This window comes from Tenrec ecaudatus, chromosome 15, assembly GCF_050624435.1.
Source record: "Tenrec ecaudatus isolate mTenEca1 chromosome 15, mTenEca1.hap1, whole genome shotgun sequence".
In the NCBI taxonomy this organism is placed as follows: Eukaryota; Metazoa; Chordata; class Mammalia; order Afrosoricida; family Tenrecidae; genus Tenrec; species Tenrec ecaudatus.
This window is the reverse complement of record NC_134544.1, coordinates 67366834-67387660: the sequence shown is the minus strand read 5'-3', so window position 1 is coordinate 67387660 and position 20827 is coordinate 67366834. Positions and strand designations below refer to the sequence as shown.

General features: G+C 42.1%; 1 long non-coding RNA gene across 1 annotated transcript in view; it reads left to right on the top strand.

The window, feature by feature from the left end:
- Nucleotides 1–445: 445 nt before the first annotated feature.
- Nucleotides 446–20827, top strand: part of LOC142427432 (uncharacterized) — a 66544-nt gene continuing 46162 nt past the window's right edge. The window contains exons 1-2 of the long non-coding RNA XR_012780056.1: nt 446–577; nt 872–914. This is a non-coding gene — a long non-coding RNA (uncharacterized LOC142427432). The remainder of the gene's footprint in view (nt 578–871; nt 915–20827) is intronic.

Genomic DNA, 20827 nt, shown 5'->3' with positions numbered 1-20827 from the left:
ACTGTTTGAACTCATATGTTAAGCAGGGACCCTCAGTTCTTGCTTCAGCCCCATTAACACTTTGGCAGAGTTGGGGGGTTGGGTGTTTCCAGTTTGTTAGGAGGATACACATCCACACCCAACGTACATGGTTCTATCTCAACCATGTCACCCATGCACTCCCTCTGCAAAGGGCCAAATTACTGGTGCCTCAGCCATTGTTATCTGAGTCTTTGCCGCTGGAGTTTCAGCCACAGGTGTGGGCCCTTTGGCGTGGACCGCCTCTCTCCTCTCTGGCTCCTCCCCGAGCCCCGCCCCAAGCCGGCCAGGCCCCGCCCACCCCCTCACCAGGCGCCTGTGCTGGCATCTCAGCAGAAATGGGCGGGGAAAGAGCTGCCTTGAGAGGAAGTGAAGGCAGACCCCTACCCCTCTCTGACCCCGCCAGCTCCTCCCACCCCGGGTCACGCCCAGACAGGGCCGGAAGTGGCGGTGTCTTATTCTGAACTGCAACTCACTGCAAGGATTCCACTGTTGGTGCTCTGCTTGGGGTGCCAGAGAAGCGCCCACAGCCTGAGCACCCTGTTGCCGGCGCTCCCAGGTGGGAGGCTCTGGGCTCCGGGACATGTATGTGGGCGGAGGCTGTTTTAGTCCAGCTGACTAGGGTGCAAGCGCCCTTTCTCTCCCCCAGGAACCCTGCCAGCGCTTCTCTTGGTGAGAGGTGGGCGGGTGTCCCCAAGGCCGGTCCTATTTCCCTGCTTTCAGATTGGTTGTGGTTCATGGTGGGAGTCCCTGTTGGAGAAAGGGGATCCCGGCTGGGGTTTGGGGCTTCGGGGTTCCCTGATTCTCTCTTTGCGGGTCTCCTAACCCCCCTCCCTTGTTTCCTTCCGCACAGTGATGCCTCCTCCCGAGACTCCTTGCGCCTCCTCAGCTCAAAGGTGAGCCCGGGATCTTGTTCTGCTGACCTCTCTCTGGACCCGACCAGAGTCTGTTCTAGGCGCAAGATCTCTTGCTGGTCCGTGACAGAAACGTCTTCCCTGGCTTTAAAATATTGGTGGCCGCCCTTTCTTCTTACTCTTTGTTTTTATTTCTATCTATATATTACTAAGGTTTTTAAAATCATTCCCATTTCATTTCCTTTCTATTCTTTATTGTTTCTGTTGGGTTCAGTTTGTGAAGCACAAAAGGAGTGGATGCCTAGAGATGAAATAACATGCGAGTGTCTGTAAGGATGCCTGGGTGGGGTCGGGGTGGGTCGCTGGCGGAGTTGGGGAGGGTGAGGGGACTTGGGGAGTAAGAATGAAGGATTGAGGGGACTGAACACTACAACCGAAGGTGACTAATAAGTCTGCTTAAAGGCGATTTAATCATAGTGGGAAAATAGACGATGTGAAATCGATTGTGGTAATGATTGTGGAATGCTTAAGATGGCTGAATTGTGGGATTATGTGGGATATGTGGATTAAGTGCCCCAAAACATGTTAAAAAGAAAGAAAGATGCTCTCCATCACAAAAGTAATCTAACTAAACTATGCACAGAAGAATCAAAAACCAAACTGAAACAAAGGAACCAAAAACAAGGTAATGTTAAGGTGTTCAACCTCTATTTGGGGGATGAAACTGGAAGTGACCCTGAAATGGGCCCTTGGCGTTTGAATGTTGTGAGGCTGAAGGACAATTTATTTGGGGCTGGTGTAGTGGGCGTTGGCCCTGGGGCCCTTGGCCAAGGCGCCTCTGCCAGCTGTCCAGGCAGCAGCAGGCTCATGGTCACCAGGATGTCGCAGGCTGTGATGGTGGAGTAGTTTGGAATGTGCCAGTTGAGATGCCTGGTCGGCGATGTGCCCAAAGGTGTCTTTGATCAACGAGTGCACAACGCTCATGGCCCTGAACGAGATACTGGAGTCTGAGTGGACCTACTGGAGCATCTTGTGCACATAACACACAGTAGGTCTCCTTGCCGCTGCATTGGCATTTCTTGCTGTGCTCCCTTTGAGCCTTAGCTGCAGCCTCCTTGGGACTCCTCCCTGGAGCAGGCAGGGACTTAGCAGGGTCAGGTGGGTTGTTTGACTGGGACGGTACACCTGGTAAAGGTAATGTAGGTGTCCTAAGGCGAGTTGAGGGAGGACAGAAACCTCCCCTGGAGCAGAAATTGTTGAAGCTCACTGGATCTTGATTTTTAGTAGGAATTTAGACCATGAAAGAAGGACCTCTAGATCCCTCTGACCTGTTGGGGTTTCAGCAGGAAGTGTTGGAAAAGTTACCACAGGGATAACTGGCTTGTGGTGGCCAAGTGTTCATAGTGATGTCACTTTTTAATCCTTCAATGTCGGATGATTTGATCTAATCTTCCTTGTAAGATGGGGGTGGAGGGGTGAGGGGCAGGAGTAGAGGAGGGAGGACAGGAGAGAGGAAGGAGGTGAGAGGGAATGATTGGAGCTGCCTCCACACTCCCTGATCGCCCCTAGCCTTGAACCCCGGGCAGCCACATGCTGGAAAAGGTGTGTAGGCCAGCCACTGAGTGGGGACTTGTTTTTCTCGACACTACCTAGGTGGTCAATGAGGAGGTCCTGTTAGGAAAATGGGTTGGAGATGCTCACATTGTGCACTTGTGTGTCAGCATGCCGTTTGGATCCCTGGCCCGCTGTCGGCACTCTCCCACCCTGGGGTCCCCAGGCTTTCCCACCTGTCTCACAAACTTGAATAGTTGAGTTGGATCCCATTTTATTTTTGTAGATCTTATCATTGTTTCAAAATGTTTCACACACACAAAAATATATTTTCAATTTCATTATTTATGTGATTTTGGTGTGTACATAAGTGCATGTGTGTGTACCATACACATGTTTTTGTAGTATCCTTTTTGATAACAACTAAGGATGTTTACCAGTAGTTTTGTTAGGGCAAAATGTGTGCTACCTGCTAACTGCATATATAAATCTCCTAGTACTGCTTTTGCCCATTTTAGCCCTGCAGGCAGGCTGGCCGGCTCTCCCTGCTCTCTGGCAAACAGCATCACCTCCTCCTCCTCTTGTGTTTTAGAAGGGTATAGGTGTGTTTGAAAGATGGTCAGCATCTTAATATGTAAGGGTTAATGGTTTGGGAGTTGGAGATTAGCAGTTTATCATTAGGGATTTAAGTACCAAGTATTTTTGTGTGTTGAAATGTTGCCTAGAACATTTTAACATTTACTACCTATATATAGTATTTATGACCTATTTGGCAACTTTTAAAAAATTGAATAAATCTTTTTATTGGGGCTCATACAACCCTTATCACAATGCATAAATATATCAATTGAGTAAAGCACCCTTATACATTAGTTGCCCTCGTTATTCTCAAAATTCTCCTTCCACTTGGGTTCCTGGAATCAGCTCGTTTTCCTTTTTATCCCTTCCCTTCCCTCCCCGCTCTCCCCTCCCCCATGAACCCTTAATAGTTTATAAATTATTATGTTATCTTATACTTCCAGGCCTCTCCCCTCACCCACCTTCCCATTGCCCATCCCCCAGAGATTAGAGGAAGGTGATCACACAATGATGGTTTTTGTTCTTGGTGTCTGCCACCTGGTCCGTTCAACACCTTGTATTCGCTTAGGTTGCGCACTTCTCTGTGGGCTTTGTTGTTTCCGAGCTAGATGGCCGCTTGTTTGCCTTCAATTGGCAACTTTTTTACATGACATCTTCAATTTATGATGAATAAGGAATTTTCTTTTCTTCTTTTTGGAAGTCATTTTCTTCTTTTTATTAATTCTTTTTTTCTGATCAATCTAGCTAGTATCATTTTTAATATGAGTGGTGAAAATGGATATGTATGTTTATCCTGATTCTGCGATGGGGTGAACTTTTTTCTCTTTCTCTTACATGTGACATTTTCAAAGTTTTTTTTACAAGAATGTATATTAGCATATTGAGTTTTACCTATTTCATGTTAGATTTGTAGTTGTTTTTTTTTTTAACATGAAAAGCTTTTTACTTTGTTTATTATTCATTCTGTGTCAATTTAGATAATTGACTTTTCCCCCATCACTAGGCATATTTGAGTGTTCATTTTCTTGTGTTAAATCAATTCTGGGATGAATTAGAATTAATCTTGATGCATGCTTATTTTAATATATTGTCTGACTCAGTTTCCTATTTTAAAAATAACTTTTTCATTCAGATCCATTATCAACACTCGTCTATATTTTTCTTAAAATATCGTCATCTGACATGGGTATCAGGTTATTTCTTGTCTCATAGAAAATGTTACTAAGTGCTCTAAAAACTATTGTTATGTTGGAACCCAATAAGTTGAACTTAAGCAACAAAACAGTAAAAAAGTGCTTATTAATCTTATGTGAATACTCTAGCTGCCAGAATTTTTAGTTTTCATCTATCTTACAGTTAGGCTGGAAGTTTCTCAAGAAATTTTATTTTGATTCAATTGATTATAGACCTTCTAAGCATCCTGCAATCCAGTGAGTAATTATTGTCAGTCTCTTGCTCTGCTGGATCCTCTGAACTTCCAGCTGAACCCTCAGTGTACAGGACTGCATGATTTACAGTTTCCTAGACAGACAAATAGCTGCTCACCACTTAGTGAGTGTGTTGTTTTAGACTAGAGCCCATGTTCCTGAAAGTACTCTGCCACCTGGCATGCTGTGAGGCCCTTAGAGAACTGCCTTCAGCTCACCAAAAGAATGGACTAATGAGGGGTGGAAATGCCTCAGTGATTTTGTTGTCACCTTGTTTGTTCCAACTTTTTTTAACTGAAGAAACCTTTTCCCTTTTTTTCATGAGAGAAATAATATCTTTTGTAAACATAACACACTAATGTCTTTGTGTTTGCGCTGGGTGTATATTTGTGGTTTCTGAGACTGTTGTCATATCAGCTGTCATTGAGTCAGTGCCATCTCACTGGGACCCATTGCACAACAGAACAAAACATTGCACTCTCCTGTGCCATCCTCATAATTGAGGATGAACGCATGTTTTTAAAAAATTTATTTATTTTAACTCATTTTATCATGGGCTTGTACAGCTTGTATTACAATCCATGCATATATCAATTGTGTTACACACATTTGTACATGTTGCTATCATCACTTTCAAAACATTTTCTTTCTACTTGAGCGCTGTATCAGCTCATTTTATTCTTCCCTCATGAAGCCCTGATAAATTATAATTTTTTATTGCTTTTTCGTGTCTTATACTGTCTGAAGTCTCCCTTCACCCACTTTTCTGTTGTCCATCCCCCTGAGAAGGGGTTATATGTAGATCATTGTGTTCATTTCCCCTTTCACCCCTCACCTACCCCTTACTCTCCTGGTATTGCCACTCTGATTATTGGTCCTGATGGGTTTATCTGCCCTTGATTCCCTGTGTTTCTAGCTCTTTTCGGTACCCATGTGCATTCTCTGGTCTAGCCAGTTTCGTACAGTAGATTTGGGGTCATGATTGTGGGGTGGGGGGAGCACTAAACAACTAGAGAAAAGTTGTATGTTTCATAGGTGTTATACTGAACCCTAACTGGCTCATCCTTGTGACCCATTCTGATAGGTTAGTTTATTGTGCCAACCTGGCTCATAGGAACATGGTATAAATAATGTTGCAGTTTGATTGGAGGGCAAAGAGATAAATGGCTAGGCAAACCGTGCCTCTCTCTCTCTTGCACTCTTCTCATCAGATCAGGGTGCGCCTGCTAGTTCTCTGCCACAACTTGTGAGCTACACTAAGTGTTGGCCTAACAACCTGTGGATCATGTCGCTAGAGCTTGAGGTTCCTTTGAGAAGTGCTTCATCATGTTGCTGATGTATGCATCACTTGAGCTTGGGACTGTTGGATCCTATCTTCTTGCTCTTTGTTGATGATCTGCCCTTTGTTTGCTGCCTGTGTCCAGACTGCCTGCATTGCCGTACATAAGACTCACCTGTCTGCTTCCTTGACCTTGGACCCAGTGGCCCTCATGAGTTGAAGGACTTCCAGTATATTAAATGTTTCACGGAAGTGAGTTGAACTGAGCACTCTGGACAGCTGTGTGAACAAATTAGCTGCTATATTCTTTTGTGCTTTATATGTCTATCCATTATATAGAATATATAATAATATATAATGATTATATATAATGGTTTTATATATAATGATTATATATTGTATATGTAATAGATGTATGTATGCATATATCTATATATATTCACAAGTGTCCTGGTTTTGTTTCTGTGTAACACACCCTACTGTAAGGGGGTGTCCAATTGCCTACAGATGGACTTTGGGTCTCACTCCACACTACCCCTCTTTCAAATTGATAGGATTTTTTGTTCTGTGTCTCTGATGCCAGATTCCTGATCCTATTGACACCTCATGATCACACAGGCTTGTGTGCTTCTTCCATGAGGACTTTGTAGCTTCTCAGTTTGATGGCCTTTAGGACCCCAGAAGCTATATCTTTTGATAGCCAGGAAGCATCAACTTTCTTCACCATATTTGCTTCTGCACCATTTTGTCTTAATCGATTGTGTCAGGAAGCTGAGCATCATGGAATGCCAGGTTATTAGAACAAAGTCTTCTTTCATTGAGAGAGTACTGGGGTAGAGGTCCAATGTCTATCTGCTACTTTTATACTTAAAATTTAAATATATTTACATAGATATGTTACCCTTTTGTCATATATATGTGTACATATGTAAATGACTGTATTTAGAACTCTATAAATGCCCTTTGTCTCCTACTTCTTTCCTCTATTTCCTTTTACTTTCCTCTTGTCCCACTATCATGTTTGGCCTTCATCAGTTTTCAGTAATTCCTCTCATTACATTGCCCTTGATCACGCCCTACCAGGAATCCTACACTCTCCTCAACGTCGATTTTAGATCACTTGTTGTGCCCTTGACCCCAGGCTTACAGCCACTTCCTTTCCCCCACTTCCCTGTTTCCTTTATCCCCCCCCCCCAGAACCATCAGCCCCATTGTTGTCTCCTCTGGTGTGTTTATCCTGCCAATCTTATCTAGATAGACATGCAGAGACAATAATAAGCACAGAAACAAGACAGAGCAAAATAACAACAACAAAAAAGGAAGCAACCACCGGAAAAAAAGAGAAAAGACTTAAGAATCATTCCAGGTTTGTTCGTTGATCATTAGGAGTATTTTACTGTTGGTTGAGTCTGATGTGGTACCATGCCTTGGCCACTCAGTCTGTTTTTTTGTATTTCCCGGGCACTTCATTGCTTTGCTCCTCTTGCTGCTCTGTTGCATGCCCTTAGAGTTTTGCCCCAGTGTGGTGAAGTCAGATCGAGCACATTTCCCACAGTGTGCCACAGTGTTGTCCCTCATAGCGCTGTGGGTCATTAAGGGATGCCGTGTCTTGTGATTGGGATGGCCCTATGGTCCTCTCTGTGCATTAGGCAATTTGAGCAGGAATATCATTCTTCGGGTTTGGTGAACCATTTGTCGCAGTCACTTTGTTAATCCATTTGGTAGTGGGATTCATGTTTTTCACTGCCCGTCATCTTTACCAAACAAAATATCCTTTTCGAGGAATGATCTTTTCTGATATATGTCCAAAGTATATAATATGAACTCTCACCATCCTTGCCTCTAAGTAGCACTCTGACATTACATCTTCCAAAACAGACTTGTTTGTCCTTTGCATGTCCATGGTATGTGGGACATTCTTGTCCAGAACTACAATTCTAATATATTCATTCTTCTTCAGCCTTCCTTTGTTCATCTTTCAAATGCACAAGAGTCAATTGACAATAGCCTGCTTTGGTCAGGTGAAACCAGTCCTCCAGGTAATATCTTTTCCTTTCAATACTCTAAAGAGGCATTGTTCAGCAGATTTATCTAATGCAATGATTGATCTCTTGACTGTTATACTTTCAGTATTCAGGATATTTGTTTGTTTGGTTTTTTTTTTTATTTTTTTTTTTATTTTTTATTTTTTAACAAATTATTGGGGCTGATACAATTCTTTTCACAGTTCATACATATACATACATCAATTGTATAAAGCACATCTGTACAGTCTTTGCCCTAATCATTTTTTTCTCCTCTTTTCTTCTTTTACATTTTATTAGGGACTCCAACAACTCTTACCACAATCCATACATATACATATATCAATTGTATAAAGCACACCCATACATTCCCTGTCCCAATCATTCTCAAGGCATTTGCTCTTCACTTAAGCCCCTTGCATCAGGTCCTCTTTTTTTTTCCCCCCCTCCCTCCCTTTTCCCCCCTCCCTCATATGCCCTTGGTAATTTATACCTCATTATTTTGTCATATCTTGCCCTATTCGGGGTCTCCCTTCCCCCCTTCTCTGCTGTCCCTCTCCCAGGGAAGAGGTCACATGTGGCTCCTTGTAATCAGTTCCCCCTTTCCAACCCACTCACCCTCCACTCTCCCAGCATCGTCCCTCACGCCCTTGGTCCTGGAGGTATCATCCACCCTGGATTCCCTGTATCTCCAACCCTCACATGTACCAGTGCACAGCCTCTGTCCTATCCAGCCCTGCAAGGTAGAATTCGGATCATGGTAGTTGGGGGGAGGAAGCATCCAGGATCTGGGGGAAAGCTGTGTTCTTCATCGATACTACCTCACACCCTAATTAACCCATCTCCTTTCCTAAGCCCCTCTATGAGGGGATCTCCATTGGCCGACACTTGGGCCTTGGGTCTCCACTCTGCACTTCCCCCTTCATTTAATATAATATATATATACGCATACATATATACATATACACATAAATACACATACATACACACACTTATATCTTTTTTTTTTTTGCATGATGCCTTATATCTGGTCCCTTTGGCACCTCGTGATCGCACTGGCCGGTGTGCTTCTTCCTTTGGTCTTTTTTCTATACACCAACCAATTTTTTTTCTGGAAGGAGTTAAAATTTACTCAAGCTTTAGATTAAGAATTTTGATCAAGGAGGGGCTGTCGGAGCCAGCTCAGGAGTCAAACCGTCCTGAAAGAGGGGGAATGATTATTAGGGTAAAAAGAAGAGATTAAAAGTATTGGGAGGGCAACAGTGAATACTGAAGCTTCGGGTTTGTTTTACATACTCCTTTTATCCATGCAGAAACAACCCGGGGTTTATTATCTCATTGTTAAGCAAGCACATTTGCTACACATAGCAATTTTGTCTTCTGCCAAGGCAGACATCCCTGAGAAAATTAAACAACGTATCTTCCCAGACTTTGCATACTTTCTTGTTCTTTTTTTTTGTTGTTGTTCTTGTTCTTAACAGTATGTTCAAAACGTAAAGTCACAGAAGAAATCAGCAAACACTGACACATAGTTCATGAGACTTATCAGCTGTTTCAAAGCTGAGTCTTAATGGCCTTCAACAGCCCCTGCTTTTTTATTTACTGAAGACGTCTTTACTCAAAACGTCAGCAGATCACTGTGTCTGTCTTAGGTTGTGAAGTCCTGAAATCGCCCTTACCCGTCATCAGTCACTGTCTGCAGGAGACTATGACCTGTCTTAGGTTGGAATACTCAGACTCGATTTTACCCGTCTGACTAACCAGCCTCTGCCTTATACTCCTGTTTGGGGAGGGAGTGAAGTATGCAGGTGTACTTCCTGTAATTTTGTTCCTAAAGCCAATAATTCAACCATAACCTTGTGCAGTATCATAGGGAGTATGCATAAGATAAACAATACACACACTCCCGCTGTGACTAGAGAAAAAGCATGTGAGGTAGGCCTCTGAGATTTCCTAACGAAGGGAAAGAATCTTGAAAATGCTGGAGCCAATCCTCAGCAACCTTGTCGACATCAAAATAAAGAGACTTAGCATCTTTTATGGCTAATATTTCTTGATGGAGTTGTAATCAATCTAAAGACTCATTAGCATTGTGCCAAGTACCTTGAAGATGATTCTACACTTTAATCCAGCTATACTGACTGTTAGTGTACTATTTAGGTGTAACACAGATCCATGTATGTACAGCATGGCACTGTAGACTAGACCTGGCCTTAAGCCCCTGCACCTCGTCTCCTAAATACATGACCATGTCATAAAGAGCATTTACTTTTTGTTCTAACTTCCTGTCTATATCTTCTTGAGTACCCAAAACATTAGTCACATCTTTGGATAATTCATTTCCACAGTGGGCAGTTTGTAAGATTTGTGAAAGTACAATTGCTGCAGTAGTAGCAGTAGCAACTAAACTTAATATAGCTAAAATACTTGCTATAAGCAAACCTACAAAACACTTAAATCTGGTTGATGCTTTTTCAGTCTCTTCTAATACCTGTAACCCTCTTTCTGAATACCAAGGCCCAGTAATATTCACTGGCAGCATAACAAAAGAAGGTTGATATAAAATGGCGATGACAATACCTTCAGGGGACCAGGTAATACAATTAGACAAATTGCAGTTATTACAAGACCTGTTAAACTTAGAGTCATCATGATCTATAGTAATATTCCCTGCCAAAAGTACATAAGGCGATGGTACGCAGGCAGTAACATTTCCCTGTGGTCTGGAGGTAGGGCCCATAAGCTTCATGTCCCCCTAAGCAGCCCCTATTTTCCACCACTGAGTTTGTGGAAAACCCAAATCTGACCACCAAAGCCCTGCAGACAGCCCCTTTTCCCATTTGGCAGTGTTTTTTTTTTTTGAGTATTGTCCTGGTTGACAGACCAATCGATGATATATCTCTCTTTTGTGACGTTATACCTGATGGGCTTGTCTGTGAGACACGATCTCCACAATATGGTTTTATTATTCTTTTGAATCTCTAGTCTACATGAGGAAAAAGACTGTGGAGTGGGTGGAATAACATTTCCTTCACTTTGTACAGGGAGGGCGTGAGTCATTAACCCACATCTTGATTTCCAGACCTTCCCAGACAGCAGGAAGTAAGAGTGGTGGATCAGAAACTTAAGCCTAGTACTTCTCACTGAGCCATGTCCCCAGAAGCACTCTGAGGCAAATTACCATCTGCATGGTTTGCAAACTGCACCAACCATTCAGGCAGCCCCCATGCTCCATCAGCATCCTGTGTAAAAACCCAAACATGCCCTCCTCCCCATATTAATAGCGGGTTGGGGCCATTCCTCCAGGCAAAACAAGCCAATGATATCTCTTCATAGGCTCTTTGAAGTTGGTGGAAGGGACACTAAAGGCAAATCTTTTACAATATTTTGGATCCAAGGGCGTGGTATAAAAACAATCTTTTAAATCTAAAATGATCTTATATGTATTGGCTGGAATAGCAGAGGGGGAAGGGAGCCCAGCCTGCAGGGCTCCCATAAGTTCCATAGTATCATTAACCCTCCTTTACTGTTTTTCCTTACAAAGCAGCTGCTATCGCAAGCCCCTGAGTAAAGAAAGGTTCAATGTCTGAGCATAGTCTGATATAATCGGACAGGTTGCCCTTTTTTCCAAAAGGTCTCAGCGCTGCCTGGCAGGCAGTATTTGCATTTTCAAAAGCCAATTGTTTCCATTCTGCGGCGGGAAGCACCTCGAAGGAAAGTGTATCTAATAAAGATTGAGTAAAAGAGGCAGTTGGGCCATATTGAGCACAAGCAACCTTGAGTTCTTTTAGCTGTTTGAAAGGAATAGGAGTAAGCCCTCTCCAATAGTTTGTGTTATTTTTCATCAGTTAACCTTATGTAGAGAGCTTGAACCCCATTCTCTGGGCAAAGATGATGGAAGATAAGTCATCCTTTTCCTTGATCCATCTCATTTACCTTTAAACTTCTGCATTCACGTTGGCTCTTGGCATCACCCATGTACCTACAACTAGACATCCTTTGAGTGTAGCGTGCATTCTTTTACAAAGGCTTTATCATTGCCATCCATAAACACAAGAGCTTCAGAGAGGAGAAAATAAACATCCCTCTGGGCCTGTTTCCTAGTTAAGGATGTCTCTGCATTGACTAGTTCACCTCTAGGATTTGCTGTTCATGTCCTTCTGTTTCTTATTGTCCACTTTAAAAAGAAGTTTCACGGATTAGCGTACTCTGCTGTGCATATTACTATGGGCCTCTAATGGATTCCCCCATGCTTAGTAATTTCTTAACACTCAATAAAGTATTTTATTCAAGGAGATGTGAGCTCATAAAGTTTGAAGAGCTCACATGGGTTGGACTGAACACACGCAAGCAGGAAACTCACATAATGGCATTTGTGTTTTAACAGTCATATTAACATACACATGCCTACTATGAACAAATCAGCACATATACTAGAACTAACAAATCTTCATACAATACCCTCAGATTAATAAATATACATGCATTTACTTAAGAAAAAAACCCACAAAGACACACTAAAATATACTAGAATTATAATAATAGAATCAATGCAGAACAGACTACAAGTTCTGTCACATAGTATAACATATTAAGGCACAGAGTAGTTCATGTGTACTAGCACATACAAAAAAACAGACAAAGTGCATACAAGAATATACACACTGAGCTACAAGAATGTGGAGGTGTGTGGCAGAGACATTTTCTCTGCAGGTAGAGGAAATAGGTACCTAATTTAACTAATCCTTCTTAGGCTCCTCTACATTTCTCCCCTGAGGGTCCCTGTTATCTGTGGGCTTGAGTGACCCCTGAGCCCCGCCCTCTCCCTGTATGGGTGTATGTGTCTGGGTTCCCATAGCCTTTCCCTCTGTGTTTGCCTGACTCAGAAATATGTGATCATAACTACAGCAGTCACAGTACTGATTGACAGAAAATCAGTCCCTGGGCATGTCTCTAGAGAAGGATATTCTGACAGAACTTGAAGGGAACCTGTGGGTGCCCTGTACAGAATAGGATGCTTATAGCCCATGCAAAAGGAGACATAGGGCAGGAAGGGAGGTGAGGTCTGTGGAGGCATGTTGAGACTAAGCATAAAATGTGTCTTATCTCCCTTTTCCTACTCTTGTATCAATATGCACAACTGCTAAATTAAACAGCCTTTGGAGAAAAAAACACTGACTCTCAAATTAGCCTGTGGTGGACAAGGACAGACAGGAGCTGTGAATGAATAAAATGAATGAACTCAGAGAAGAAAGTCTCCATTTGGATGAATGGAGAGAGGTGACTTGATCTAGGATTGGGCTACTGGTGGTAAGTTCATGTAGTATGTTGTGTGGAAATATATATATATATATACACACACACACACACATACAAAGATAATAAAGTGAGATCCTTTGCACAGCAGGGACTGTTATCCCGAGGAAGGAGGGAATACAGGAGGGTTATTGAAAGCAAGGGATAAAGTTTTTGATGAAGCCGATGATTTGAACAGAATTTGTCCTAGATGCAGGAATTACCAATTACATGGGAAATTTGAGACAATTCAAGGGAAAAACGAAACAAGCTAAATTTGAAATCATCCTATCATCAGAGGGAGATTGGGTGAGTGTTTCAGAAAGACGGGAGGAGATGCACTGATTCCCTGAGGGATGCTGAGAAGGAGAAGAATCCCCAGACACAACAGGAAGCCAGTAGTGAAGCTCCATTTGGACCTGCTCCTGGGTCTGAGTCCTGTGCTCTGCAGATCCTGAGGGGTTCCTGCAGCCTAACCTCTTCCACTAGGGTACATTCATGTCTGGGTTAACTCTGACTTCTCCTCACTGTGTGCGTTGGTCTGGGTAGACTAGAGAAACCAATCCATAGACACACGTATGTTGTGTATAAGAGATTTAATATAAAGGGCAATTGTACATTTAGAAAGCATCTTAACCCCAGTTAGGGCCAAGCCCATAAGTCCATTATTAGCCCATGTGTCGGATACCAATGTATAAATTCCTCTTCATACTTATGAAATACATGCAATGATCCAGAATGCAAGATGGTCACAGGCCAGTGGGCAGAAAGTCTTTGGATCCAGTGGCATTGTAAGCTTTTCAGCGGAGACGGGTCTCTACATGTCTTCTCCAGAACCCAGGGCTGCATGGGGTAGGTCCATGTGGCTTCTATTCAGGGATGTCTCACAGAGAGTCACCCTTGTCAGTAGGGTGTCTCCCAGGGATTAGAGAGTCTCTCTTCCACCTCCAAGATGGAATACGGGATTTCCCAGAATTCTCAGAAGGCCATGCCCACGCAGAGGCTTCATTGGCTATGATCCAATTGACAGACTCCAACCCTTCCCTCTTTATCCTCTGAAGTCCCAAATTCACACCAGATTATGTAACTACCATACTGTGCATCTTTTGCACAGAAATACAAAACTGTGTCCTTGAAGTTCAGGTTGTCCATTTGAAGTTATAGTATGTCCTTACCATTGTCTTTGGAGATGGTGAATTGGCCCTTCAGAGAGTCCTACCAACACTATTCATGTATGAAACCCACTGCCGCCCCTTCTCTGGGGCTAGGCAGATCCAGTGTATATTATAAATACAGGCAATGAATGCAGAGACTGTACGGGAGAATATCAGAGAAGCCTCCGACTGCCTCAAGTCTCCCTCAGATGCCATAGCTCCACCTCACACTGGACACCTGTAAACACACAGACATCCTGATCCTGAAAATCATATTTACTGCCTCTCACTCATGCCCCCTCATGCACACTTTCTCTGCATCAAAGCATCTTTTGAAATTCCAAAAAGGAAAATTGAGCTCAATAGAGATTCCATTGTGACTTGATTTGTTCAGTCTTGAATGGGGGTACCTTGGAATTCCAGAGGTGGAGCAACTGTCCAAGAGCTTCAGAGTTGGGACTTGGATGGTTTTCCTCAGCAGGGGAGGGGTCTATTTGCATACCTTCTGCCTATATAGTCATAAGTAATGTTGAATGACTTCTAAGAGAGTCACTCCAAGAGTAGATAAGAATGTTCTAGATATCTTGGAAAGCCCTGCGTGTGGGGTTCATTATGCAGTGTGCAGCTAAATGCAAGGTCAGTCATTCTAAATCTCCAATGGCTCTGCAGGGGGAAGAATTCTCTACACACCCATGAAGATTTATAGACTCAGAAGCCTACAAGGGCAGCCCTATTCTATAGGGTTGTTAAGAGAAAGAATTGACTTAATGGAAATGTCAACCTACAGTTAGAGACAGTGCCTTGAAATGTGCCCTCCTCCTCTCCACCCCTTAAGTGTGGTGCTTATTCATTTCTTGATGCAGTTAAATAAATATTCCCCTAGAAATATATATTTAATCTGACACAAGCTTCCCTTGTCTAATTCTCTTTTAAATTATCTTTTGGAAAAGAAAATTCATATGCTAAAAGTAAAACCCTCCCCAGCCCCTTCTAGACCTTCCCTTAATTGTCCCCTTGAGCTGAATATGACAGCGGCTCCTGAGTCTCGCTCCTTCCCTGCAGGTTTGTCTTGCCTTGAATCAAGCTTGCCTTCCCTTCACAAATCTTTTGCACACCAAGAATTTTAAGGTACTGAGTTAAACTTAGAAGTTCTGTAGATGCTGAAGGTCTCTACATACCCAGAGAAGCCAATGCTGTCTGTGAATTTGCATAACACATCGGGACGTTTCCAGGGCATCTTCCAAAAACTAGAGGAAGTCTCCCATGCTTGAGGAGTTGATTGTGCTCTCCAAAATCTAGGTATTATGCTTTACAATACTAATGCTTTCTTTTTTATTAAATACTTTTATTGGGGGCTCTTAGGGCTCTTATCACAATTCATGCATTCATCCATTGTCAAGCACATTTGTACATATGCTGCCATCATCATTTTCAAAGCGTTTGCTTTGTACTGGAGCCCTTGATATCAGTTCCTCATTTTCCCCTCCCTCTCCCACTCTCCCTCTTTCATGAACCTTGATAAATTATAAATTATGATTTTCATATTTTGCATTGTCTGCTGTCTCACTTCACCTACTTTTCTGCTGTTTGTCCCACTGGGAGGGAGTTCTATGTCAATCCTTGTGATTGATTTCCTCTTTCTACTCCCACCTTCCCATTACTCTCTTGATATCTCTATTCTCATTGTTGGTTCTGAGCGGTTTATCTGTCCTGGATTCCCTGTGTTGTGAGATCTTATCTGTAGCAGTGTAAATATTCTGGTCTACTAAGATTTATAAGGTAGGATTGAGGCCATGATAGTGGGGGGAGAAGCATTAAAGAACTAGAGGAAAGTTGTTTGTTTCATCGGTGCTGTAGTGCACCCTGACTGGCTCTTCTCTTTCTTGTGACCTTTCTGTAAGGAGATGTCCAATTGTCTATAGATGGGCTTTGGGTCTCCACTGCACACTCTTCTTCATTCACAAAGATATTATTTTGTTCTGGGTCTTTGATATCTGATACATGATCACGTGTACACCTCATGATCATACAGGCTGGTGTGCAAAGAATGTACAGACGTGCTTTATACAATTGATGTATGTATATTTATGGATTGTGATAAGAGTTTTATGAGCCCCTAATAAAATGTAAAAAAAATAATTTGACAAATCCTGGTTAAAGGATATGTTTTTCTCAAGAGAATAATTACCTATTAAAATAATAAATATTGACAAAAATAATATACAACTGTCAATTATTTCAGAAATGGTAAAATCAGGTTTGGTTTGGTTTTCTCTTCACAGGAGATACTTGGGCTGGGATTCACACACATACAATTTCAACCTAAAGTAATTTGGAAAAAATAATTAGGATGGAGAGAAACTGATTGTGTTGAGTGAAGCACATGGAGGTCAGAATTTAACGGCATAGAGAGACTACCAGTCCTTCTGGGATTGATTTCAACTTGTCCCAAGTGTGATTTCTTTCTCCCCTGTCTTCTGAGGAAGAATATGGGCTTTTAATTTTTAGGATCTGCCCTCCAGGAAAATAAGAGACATGCGAACCTAGTTGCTGAAGGTTCCTTGAAGTGGTCTTCCACATGGGTGAATTGGAAAACTCCAGACACAAGAGCAAAGAAACACTTGGCACCCCCTGCACCTGCTCCTGTGGCAAAGATTGTGTCCCATGTACCCTGAGCTCCCTCTGCTGCCCAATTAGGGTTGTGATGCTTGAGATGTTTGACCATTAAGCCTTCATTGTGTCTCCTAGTACGTTTCCTACATTTTACATGTCAGTGTCCTCAGGTTTCAGATTGTTAAAACACATGCAGCTGGTTGAGCTATAGTGGTTGCAATGCATCAATATGTGAAAACTGAGTTGTTGCTAAGACTCATCACAAGGCTTCTGTGCCACCTAACACAGGTCGTGTTTCCCAGAGCCTTTTAGATCTAGAAACATTGATATTTTCAGACCTGGAAGCTAGACATAGCACTTTGAGACATAGCACATAGCTTTCCCAACTCATGACTGGTCTGTAGCAGCTCTACTTGCACGATCACACCTAGGAATACGGGGGGAAATATAATTTAAAACCATTCTAAGATGAAAAGAACTGCTTTTGACATGAAGGTGCTTACAGGGTAGGACATTCATGTCACCAAGAAGAATCCAGAAGGGTGTCACCTCCACAGGCATCTCTGATTAACATGGTAAGGATGAAGGCCTAAGATACCTGACTTTCATGTGTGACTTGGAGCTCTGTTACCATATTTTACTGTAGGCGATCCACGTGTGCTGTGCTTGTGGAAGCAGAAAGAGGATGGCTCTGAGGAGGAGCAGTAATGGCCTCTAGAGGGGATTTTCCTGACCTGTGTTCTGTGAGGTCAATCTCTACCCTTCATCATTTGTACTGACTGTGGACAAACAATTTCTTCCTGAAAACCATGGGTAGATTTGTAGAAATGCAGACAGTTGGCCTGAGGTGTGAGCCATAATGAAGGGAATTCCTGGGGATACTATTTTCCTAGGAATGTTCCACTTTCTCTCTGGGCAGCCCAGTTCTACCCTTAGGACAAGGGTAGCCCATGAGATGTGCAGGCTGTTGAGTTAAAGTGGAAGGTAAAATGATGAACATTTCTGAGCATCCACTTCAAAACAAAACACTTTTATTAGAACTTTCCCCCTTATATAATTCAATACTTCAACCATATCAAGAAGAGTTGTATAATCTTTACCACAGTCAATTATAGAACAATTTCTCCCCCTCTGTAATTATTATTCATGTAATATATTTCACATACTTGCAAAACTGTATGCAACAAAACTTTCACCGATTCAACGCCTTCTACATGTGTAATTCAGTGCCATTGAGTATTCTTTTCAGGTTGTACAACCATTATTTTTATCCCCCTGCATATTGTTTCACTGCAGTTAAACTTAATTTAATGCCCCCCCTAAGCCAAATCTCTTCCCACTTCACACATGGTAACCATAGATCGTTTTCTTTCTTTCTTTCTCTCTCTCTTTCTTTCTTTCTTTCTTTCTTTCTTTCTTTCTTTCTTTCTTTCTTTCTCTTTCTTTCCTTCCTCCCTCCCTCCCTTCTTTCCTTCCTTCCTTTTCTTTCTTTTCTTTCTTTCTTTCTTTCTTTCTCTTTCTTTCCTTCCTCCCTTCTTTCCTTCCTTCCTTTTCTTTCTTTTCTTTCTTTCTTTCTTTCTTTCTTTCTTTCTTTCTTTCTTTCTTTCTTTCTTTCTTTCTTTCTTTCTTTCTTTCTTTCTTTCTTTCTTTCTTTTCCTGATATAACATTCACATTTCCATACTTAAAACACTTCTAAAAAAAATTTGTATGCCCATTTTCAAAATAAGCTTAATGCTCCCTCCTGCTTCACAGATCCACTGATTACTCCTCCCCCTTCCATATAAACCATTGCCTCAGTTATGGTCTCTATTCATCCACTCCTTTACTTCCAAACTTGGAGATAATAACAAAAACAATTAAAAACAAAGATATAATTAAACATAAAGAAAAATTATAATGACATAAAGATACAAATAAGAGTAGAGTACAAAACAAATAGAGAAGGTACCTACTTCGCTTTTCCTGTCCTGCTCTTTATCTGCCTCCATGGTTGCTGTGGTAGTTGTATAATCTGCTGTCAATTTGAGACTTAAGATGAAGGGATGGAGTTTAGTCTGTCAATCTGGGTGCAGTTTGATGACATCATTTGGAGGCACTGAGGAGAAAAATAGCTCGCTGGAGGCAGGACACAGTCTCATGCCCTATGAGACATTCCTGTCAACAATGCACAAGGAGCTACGCTAGAGCCCTGGAGCTGAAGGAGCCACGTGGAGACTCTTAACAGCTTTGAGATGTTTCCACCCATCTCCACTGGATCCACAAGACTTTGCACCCACTGGCATGTGCTCTTCATGCATTCGGCATCATTGCATGTGTTGCATGAGTCTGAAGAATTTATAGTCTGGTGTCAGATATCTGGGCTAATATCAGACTTATGGACTTGAACTGGACTGGGCGGTTATGCCTTCTTAATGTACAATTTCTCTGTGATATAAAGTTCTCTCTTGTACACATATGAATGTCTGTGAATTTTTTTCCCTAGTCCACCCAGACTAACATAGTTGTGGAGTTTCACATGTTCACTTTCCAGGCACTAGTTAGAGGTGCCCATGGTATATGACAGGATTTAGCTAGATCCATCCTCTAGGTGATCATATTCTGGGTACAGGATCTTAACATGGCTCTGCTCAATACTTACCTTCATTGAAAAATCAATGAAGATAGGGGCATTACAGCAAAGTGGGGTGAAGAAAGCAGATGGTACCAGGGTATCAATTATCTGGGATCTAAATGGCTTGTCTTCAAGCAGCCATCTAAGTCAGGTGTCAAGGAAGTCCACAATGAAGAAGCACACCAGCATGTGTGACCCAAAGATAGTGACAATTCAAATGTGATGAAGGAAAAACCTTCAGAGCTCAAATTATGAACATCCAATTTGTCGAAGGGTAGGTGAACAGTGAGAACTCAAAAAAATCCATCTGAAGAATATTTAGTCATATTAAACCTCTGGCAGATCCCCTTGAAAAGCTTTACTCTCAGACAGAGATAACTGCGAACTTGATCACGGTGGATCAGACCATGGCATAATATGACAATTGGTCAGTTGACCTACCTCTCGATCCAACCTGTACTTGCTCTAAGGTAAAGCATTTCTCACTTGTTCCATGACAGGATTTTTTTTTTTTTTGCTGAACTTTAAAATATTGATGGTAGTCTTTCCTTCTTTATTCTTCATTTTCATTTTTATCTTTATATTATTATTATTTTCTTCTTGCTGTTTTATTTTGGTTTTGTTTTTTGTTGTTTCTATTGGGTTTCAAAGTTTGTAAAGCACAGAAGGCGCGGATCCCTAGAGACAATAACTGATGCAATGGTCTATAGGGCCCTAGGGGAGTAGAGGAGTAGGAAGGGTGAGGAACTTTCGGGAGCAAACAATGAATGTGGGAGGGGGAGAGAACCAAAGAATTCATTATTATATATATGCATATATACATATAGTACAACATTTTAAACATCTATGTAAATGAATACTATTTTTAAAAAACATTTTATTAGGGACTCAGACAACTCTTATGACAATCCATACTTACATTAATTGTATAAAGCACATCTGTACATTCTTTGCCCTCATCATTTTCAAAGCTCCCTCCTCCCTCATGTTCCCTTGACAATTTATAAATTATTATTTTGTCATATCTTGCCCAGTTCAGAGTCTCCCTTCACCCCCTTTTCTGTTGTCTGTCCCCCAGGGAGGAGGTCACATGTAGAGCCTTGTAATCGGTTCCCTCTTTCCAACCTACTCACCCTCTACCCTGCCAGTATCACCCCTCACACCCTGGTCCTGAAGGTATCATCCTCCCTGGATTCCCTGTGCCTCCAGCTCCTATCTGCACCAGTGTACATCCTCTGCTCTATCCAGACTTGCAAGGTAGAATTTGGATCATGGTAGTGGGGTGGGGTGGGGTGGAGGGAGGGGTGGAAGCATTTATGAACTGGAGGAAAGCTGTATTCTTCATCAGTGTTATATCACACCCTGACTGACTCAAGTCCTCCCCTAGACCGCTCTGCAAGGGGATCTACAGTGGCCAACAA